Source organism: Trichechus manatus, unplaced genomic scaffold, assembly GCF_000243295.1.
Source record: "Trichechus manatus latirostris isolate Lorelei unplaced genomic scaffold, TriManLat1.0 scaffold00005, whole genome shotgun sequence".
NCBI lineage: Eukaryota > Metazoa > Chordata > Mammalia > Sirenia > Trichechidae > Trichechus > Trichechus manatus.
Window position 1 is genome coordinate 30,803,794 of NW_004443941.1, and position 7,740 is coordinate 30,811,533.

The window sequence follows — 7,740 nt, forward strand, 5'->3', positions numbered from 1 at the left end:
AGGCTCTCACTTCCAGTCCTAGACAGGCATGGGAGATGGGTGTAGGCACAGGCATCTGGCTGCAGCAGGGGGACACACTCTGAGCAAGTCAAGGGGCTTATGGCCACACCCGAGTGTCTGAGAGGAAGGCATGTCCCTGTTCCCTAGAGTACATTGGTGGGTGGGTTTTGCAGCTGGACTATGGACTCTGAGCACCTAATGTTGGCTGTAAGGACTTGGGGACACCTTTTATTCCTGGGCCCCTATTGCAGGGGGCTAGGTGGTGTGGGTGGAGTCACCAGTCCTCTGGCCCCTGATGTGGGTAGGTGAAGACCCTGCTTAATGGGCAGAGCAGTGTCAAATGTCAAGAACCTGCCACTTCACAGCGGAAACAGTTGAAGTTAGAGTTCTGGTATATACCCTGTTGTACTGCTGTAATGATGGCCTATGCTGTTGAGATGGGCCCACACAAGTCTATGCAGGGGGAAAAGCACTCAATGTCTGTGTATTCCTTATGCCTGTGCCTAGGCATAGGAGCTGTGCCTACCCTGGGTTTGTGGCTTAGGGGAGCTGGCAGTTTATTTTTTACCCATTTGTTAATTTGCTCACTCTCCAAAGCAGGGAGAATGGCTCTGGGTGTGTGACGGATCCTACTTCTGGAGCAGGGGGCTTGGCAATGGCTGAAGCAGGTCCAGTACCCAGTGCAGAGCAGGGAGTGGGGAGGTAAATAGGAGAGAGGTTTTCCCTAAGAGGGGTGTTTTTGATCTGTGCAGTAGGCTGTATGCAAGTACTTAATCCTTCATCAAGGGCTGCTTCTCACTGGTTCTGGGTGGCTGAGTAGACTCCCTGGTGCTAGGTCTTTCCTGGTGCAAAAAACATGCCTCCCAAGCGCTGTCACTTGCCTGCCTTACCACTTACCCAGGAGCTGCTCATGCCTGAAGGGCTCAGGCTCTCACTGGGTCAGGTCTGGCAACTCCTTCCTGCTCCCAAACCGTCTCTCCCTCCCCCTGACACTCAGTCCAGTTCCTCAACTCTGCCTTTGATGTTCAGGGCTCCCAGATTGCCATATATAATTGATTCACTTGTTTTTTCGGGTCTTTGTTGTAAGACGGTCCACCAGAAACATCTGACTACTCCACCATCTTGGCCCCGCCTCTGAATTTATGACATTTCTAAGTGAAATGGATTGGCAATAAAAGCTATTTTGGTGATCAACACAAGCAACATTTTTTAATTCAGGTAAAAATTAAAGAGATCAAACTAGAAGGGATCATGAACATCTTCACTTTTATTTCTTGAATGTGTAGGTGTGGAACACCTGTCCTATGCAGCAACCGTCTAATTAAGTTATGGTTTTCAAGTAAGGCAATAAAATAGTGATACTGCTGTCACAAACTCTAATGCAAGCTTAACATGACAGAACATGCCCAATCACAGGGAATGAAGTCTCTTTGTTGCTGCCATGAGCAGACTACATGTGATGAAGTGAGTTTAAATCTTGCGGTCCACATTAATAGAGACATTGAAAAACAAAAGAGTAATCATAGATAAGGTACAAAGAGGAATGTTTGTAGTTTTTCTCAGCTGTGGAAGCCACACACCATATTTAAGGAATTATTTCAGCTGGTTATTTAGTCTAAAAAGTGCAAGACTGAGAGAACATATTATAGTCTTTAAACATTTAAAGAAACGTCATGTGAATTAGGAGTAGAAAATTTTTGTGCTGTTCCTTTTCTCTACATGAATACAGTGCCATGTCAAAGAGCAAGTCTTCTGTGAAACTCTGTTAAACTATCTTAGTTTTCTGGTGTTGCTGTAATGGAAAGACCAAAACTGCGTGGCTTTAAACAATAAAAATTTATTTTCTCACAGCCCTGGGGGCTGAAAGTCCAAATCAGAGTGTTGGCTGCATTGATTCTTTCCCTGGGACTCTCTCCTAGTTTCTGATGTCTAATGGTAATCCTTGGCATTCTTTTTCTTATAGACATTTCCTCATACGGCATCTGTCTCACCCTGTCATCCAGTTTTTTTTTTTTTAATAGGACTTCACTTAGAAGTTTTTAGATTTACGACCTACCCTATGTTGGTATGACCTCATTAACATATTAAAAGAAAACCTTTATTTTCAGTCAGGGTCATATTTACAGGTACAGGGGTTAGGACAATAACATATCATTTGGGGGAACATCATTTAATCCATAGCACCGACAATCCTGGCAATGTGTTGTTCTATCAACTGCTTTTATTTATTTACTTATTTTTCCTAAGCTGTTTGTCTGGACTTCTTTACTATAACTTTTATAGCATGTGTATTGGCATTACCTGTTTATGGTTGTATTCCTCTCTAGAGTTGAGAGCAGAGATAATATTTTATTCAAATTAACAGGCAATCGATTTTTGGTTTAATTTAAGCAACAGTTTTCAAGCAATGACTGCTGTTCAACAATAGAATGGAATGTGGTATTTTGAGATAAAATACTCATTTGCAAACATTATAAACTGAAAATTCTCCCATTTGCCATGTAGAGGACTTTTCCATCAAATTGGATTGAGGGAGAGGTGGAGATTAATAAAATGACCATAAAGTTTTCTTCCAACATGAATATTCATTGGTTTCCTTTTCATGTCTCTCCTTTCTGCCCTTCTTGTTCTGTAGGATATTTTGCAATCTGTTTCCTTTATAACAACTATGCAGTTGTCCTGCCTAGGATTCTTTAGCAATGAGTCCTGCCTAGGATTCTTTAGCAATGAGACTCTCTCTGGTAATCAAAACATTATTTCATCTAACTCCATTCAAACCCTTATTGTGTGGACAGGAAGCACTCTGACAAGACCTTGTAATTGGAGGATCCAATATTTATAACGAGTAAGGCAGACAAGTGAAAAGGGCATTGCATATTAATGTAGAATACCCCTGTTTGAAGTTAACCTCATCTTGCTCATTGCATGACCTTTGCTAATTTGTTCAGCTTCTCTGCATATCAGCATCCTCTCAAAGAGGATAATGCATGTGAAAGAATCTATAAGATGCTTTACAAATGTTAAGTAGTATTGTTATTATTTTAAGGGTCTTTCTACCTGCATTTTCTTCGGTGTATATGGACTGGAGGTCTTTCTGTGTGGACAAGAATGTGTTTAGGATATAGTGGATACATTTAATACCTGGCTTCTCTTCCTTCATCCACCTGTAAAGTCATTTTCCTCCGGCAACCAATCAGAGACAGAATTTTAGTATCATTTAGTGCATAGACTCTAAAGGTCCTTGGTCCTGATGTCAAAGAAAATTTTACATTCATATTAAAGCTTATTCTGACCACTCTGCTTTGTGTTCAGTGAGGAGCACTGGCAGTACATCATCCTGAAGAATCCCAGTTCTATATTTTATCCTTATCCCCCTTGTCTAAATAGACACGTAAGCCCAAGTACCAGAGACTTTGCACTGGCATTTGGCTCATCTAGACCCTTGAAGTTTTACTGTACTTTTTAACCAAGTGCCAGGACTTGCTGCATAATTTGCAAGGCCCAGGCAAAATGAAAACACAGGGCCTTTTATTCAAAACTTATTAAGAATTTTAAGATGGTGACAGCAGACCAGTAAAGCAAGCATGGAGCCCTTCTGAGTGTGGGGCTCTGTGTGACTGCACAGGTTACACTCCCATGAGGTCAGTTCTGTCAAGTACCAACGCAATAATGAAGGAGAAATAGTTGTGAGCCATTATAGGACGTTTAATAGGTATCATTACCAACTATGCAAACATTTGAATTAATGCTTAGAGGAATTTCTGAATAGACTCAAGCCTTTAAAAAGCTTTGGACACAATTCAAATTGCACTTTCAGCTAAGAGAAAGTTTGCCTCAACTATCTCTCAGGGCAAAATCGAGCAGTTGCAGTTCTCCCTTTTGGTTAGAAACCTAAACACCAGTCAGGGCTGAGTTGCTATTAAATTGCCCTTGTGTTTCACCAGAGGTGGTTCCATCTCAGTGGAGAAGGTGATCTTGCAACAATGTGTCAATAAACATTTGTCAATGAGTTTGAGGTAAAAATATCCTTCTGAAAATACAAGTTATTATTTTTATAAAATAGACTTTGCTAGAGACTCTGTTAGTCATTTCTTATATTGATGGCTATATATATATATTATATATATATAAGAGAAGAAGAGGAAGAAGAAGAAAAAAAATCTGTAGGAGGAGACTTGTGTTCTTGGGCTACATTCATCAGACATTCAATGCTAGAATCTGTGAAACCATTTTTGACTATGTCATGGCTGACTCCATCTCAGCTACAAGCTTGGAATTTCCCAGGAGAGTTTTACACCACAGTAATTTCATTTTGATTAAACAGGACTGACTTCAGTGTTTTATAAACTTCTCAAAAGACAGGGATTCTCTAACAAGGCCTTGATTTTCTCATATTTTATAATAACAGTGTTCGCTGATCTAATCTTTCCTGTGTTACCTTCTTCAACAATAATAAAGATTCAGAGTTTAATCCAAACGCAATCTTAGGGAAGATAGGAAAAAAAGCCTGCTCCCAGTGAAATGCAGGTTTTTAGGCCATCTTCAAAACATTTATGTGAAGTGGCATTCAGATTTTCTTTGGTGGTGAGGGAAATTGTTCGATTTTTTTTTCAAATGTTATCTATTATTATTATTCTACATTTTATATTAGAAATTATATATATAATATTATAATGTATATAATATATATGTGTGTATATATATAATTCCCCTTTAATGATGGGCTTAGCTGTAACTCTCTTATTTATTAATAGACATTATAGTGTACACACACACACACACACACACACACACACACACACACACACACCCCATTTAAAGAGAAACTCCTTTAACACAGACTGAAGTATTATAATGTTGTTACTTTCTGAAACAGATATGTTTTGGTGGCATTACCTCTGTCATTGGTTCATTTTGAATACGATTTCAAATAACTTTTATTCTGTGAGCTTTGAAATGACACAATTTTCAAAAACAAGTCCTGCATCTTATTTAATAGCCACGAAAACTAAAACTTTAATCCATGGTGCCACTAGCCTCAAAAAGATATTTTATGTGACATGTGACCTAACCTCTGACTTATTCAACCAACATTTACTGAGAAAATGCCATGTGCTGATGCCATGGCCTGGGGCATCAGGATAGGACCAATTTGCTAAGAAGTTTGGCATATGAATATAAATAGTAACTGGAATACTTTTAAGTAAAAAATAAACGTCTTTTCCTTCCTCGAAACCAAACAAAGTTTGCTGCATCTTAATATCGTCATTTCTATCACATTCAAACAGGTTGAAAGTCTAATGGAAACATTTTGAAAGCTGTCAAAATTAATCGATGCCTATCAAAATATTAATATGGATAAGAAATATATTATATAAATTTTAACAAAATAAACAGAGCTTAGTAGTAACCATTCTTTAAGTTTTCAGAAATGTGATTATTTTCCTCTAGTCATAATGCAGATTTGTGTGTGTTTGTTTGTTTACAGATAAATTGTTGTAGTTTTTTAATCCTAAACTTCAGCCAAGTAGTAGGTAGTAGCATCTATTCAAACATTAGAAAGGATTAGTGCCATCTATTGTAGAAGACAGGAGAAATCTGTGAACTTCAGGTAAATCTCTACTTCCCTTTTAACGCTTTATGTTCAGAATCGACAGCTGTTCTCTCAGAAGCTTCTGACTTTCATTTCTGAAGTGAAACATGAGACTTTTGAAGCTAAAATAATTCCTGCCAACTAATTTCCAACTGTCTTTCCAGACTGTGTTCCAAAGTATTTTGGCAATTGTATTTTTTGTTTGTGTGTTCAAAAAATAATTTATTCACACTCGCACTCATTTATTCATTCTGGGCTTTGTTACTATACAGCCCTTTAGACATTTGCAAATTCAGGACACAAGTTCACACAAGAGACAAGCCTAGCTTCATTAACTAGAGCCAGAACTGACAGTGTCTGTGTATCCTCGATGACTGAGACCAACATCTAGATTCTAAATACTACTTCAGGTATCCCTGTTTCAGAGAAAGAAATAGCTTTTGAAAAATTTAAAATCTGTCTTGTGATAGGACACTTCCCTGAGCAAAGCTGGTAAGTAAATAAAATGTTTTCATTACCCATCTCTCCATTCCCTTTCCCATTAAATGTCCTCTTTATGTTTCAGCAGATTCTCAGGCACTTAATTTTCCTAGTGCCTCTCCATCCCTGTGTGGTCCCCTAATATATCCGCCTGTTTTCCACATATGCTCTCCCCTTCCTGGCCCCTACACACCAGACACGGTCTGGCTCTCTCCCTCAGAGTCTAGTTGTTTACCTATAAAAATAACCAGATGATTATTTTAAGCTTAGACCCTAACCCTTCTGTCTGACATTTTCATTGTAATTGAAGCTTCTAAAACATTGAGAGGGTGTGGGGCATCAGAATAGGACCAATGAAGCCATTTAAGAGGGGCTTTGAAAATTAGGTCAGTTAAAGGACACATGGAGTCGCCATGAGTTAGAACCAACTTGAAGGCAACTAACAACAGCAAGGACTGAGGGTGGTAAAAACCTATTGTTTTATTGTCTCATATAATTTTTTTTTACAACTCTCTCTCCTTCCCTTCCTCCCTCCCTTCCTCCCTCCCTTCTTTCTTTTTTCCTTCCTTCCCTCCCTCCCTTCCACCTTTCTTTTTTTCCTTCCTTCCTTCCTACCTTCCTGCTTTCATCTAACTCTAAAAAAACTCCTATTGCCATTGAGTCAATTCCAACTCATAGCGACCCATGTGTTACAGAGTAGAAGCGCTCCAATTAAGTTTACTTTGCTGTAATTATTACAGAAGTAGATTGCCAGAGCTACTTTCATGGTGCTGTGTGGGTTTCAACTGCTAACCCTTTGGTTAGTAGAGGAGCGCAAACCTTTTGCGCCACCCAGGAATCTCTCGCACTACGGAAAAGATTTCCTCAAATATACTGAGAATTACTTCTATATAATAGATATCCTGGCTTCCTCATACCATCTCACCAATGTTTTTTATTCACTGTTTTAGACTACCTAGAATAGATTTTGCTAGAAACTATTTCTTCTCTCGGACTTTCCTTTTCCCTTGAATTTTTTTTTTTTTTTTTTTTTTTTTTAGATACTGTGGTATTTTGTTTGGATATTTTTCCCATATTTCTGTCTCATGGGCAAAAATAAAGTTTGATTCCTCAGTTTCTTGATAAGAATTCATCTGGTTGAATTTTTCTTTATTCTTGTTAAAAATGATTCACGAATTTGGGTGTCGTCCTTGCGAGGGGCCATGCTAATCTTCTCTGTATTGTCCCAGTTTTAGTATATGTGCTACTGAAGCAGCACAAGGCTAAATCTTGTGTTTTTCAAAGTGGCAGACCAAACCAGCTGTGGCTGCCAAGGTGGGTTGTGTGCCAGCAGCACCCCTGCAGCAGAAGAAACTAAAAAGAGCATTTATCTTGGCCTGTCCTTATCAGCAGATGTCATGAAATGCTGAAGTGTGATTCTTCTCATTTAATGTTTCATTTTACTAATGATATTTTCGTATCTGCAGTGAATCTTGCTGCCGGTATTTTAGACAAATATCCCTTATTTCTGGCAACACAAAAAAGACAATCACATTATGCTGAGGCCACTGTTGCTGTGCTTCCCTCTGGCCCTTTCTCAGCGAGTGGAAATCCCCACCCAGGGAGGAAAGCTGTTGCTGCTCTTTCCAGGGCCATGGAGGGACCCCCCTGACCATGGCCCGTTAGGG

The 7,740-nt window shown here is 39.1% G+C and overlaps 1 pseudogene; it reads right to left on the bottom strand.

Annotated features, from left to right (window-relative positions):
• Window positions 1-7,233: 7,233 nt before the first annotated feature.
• Window positions 7,234-7,331, bottom strand: LOC111821505 (uncharacterized; annotated as a pseudogene).
• Window positions 7,332-7,740: the final 409 nt, after the last annotated feature.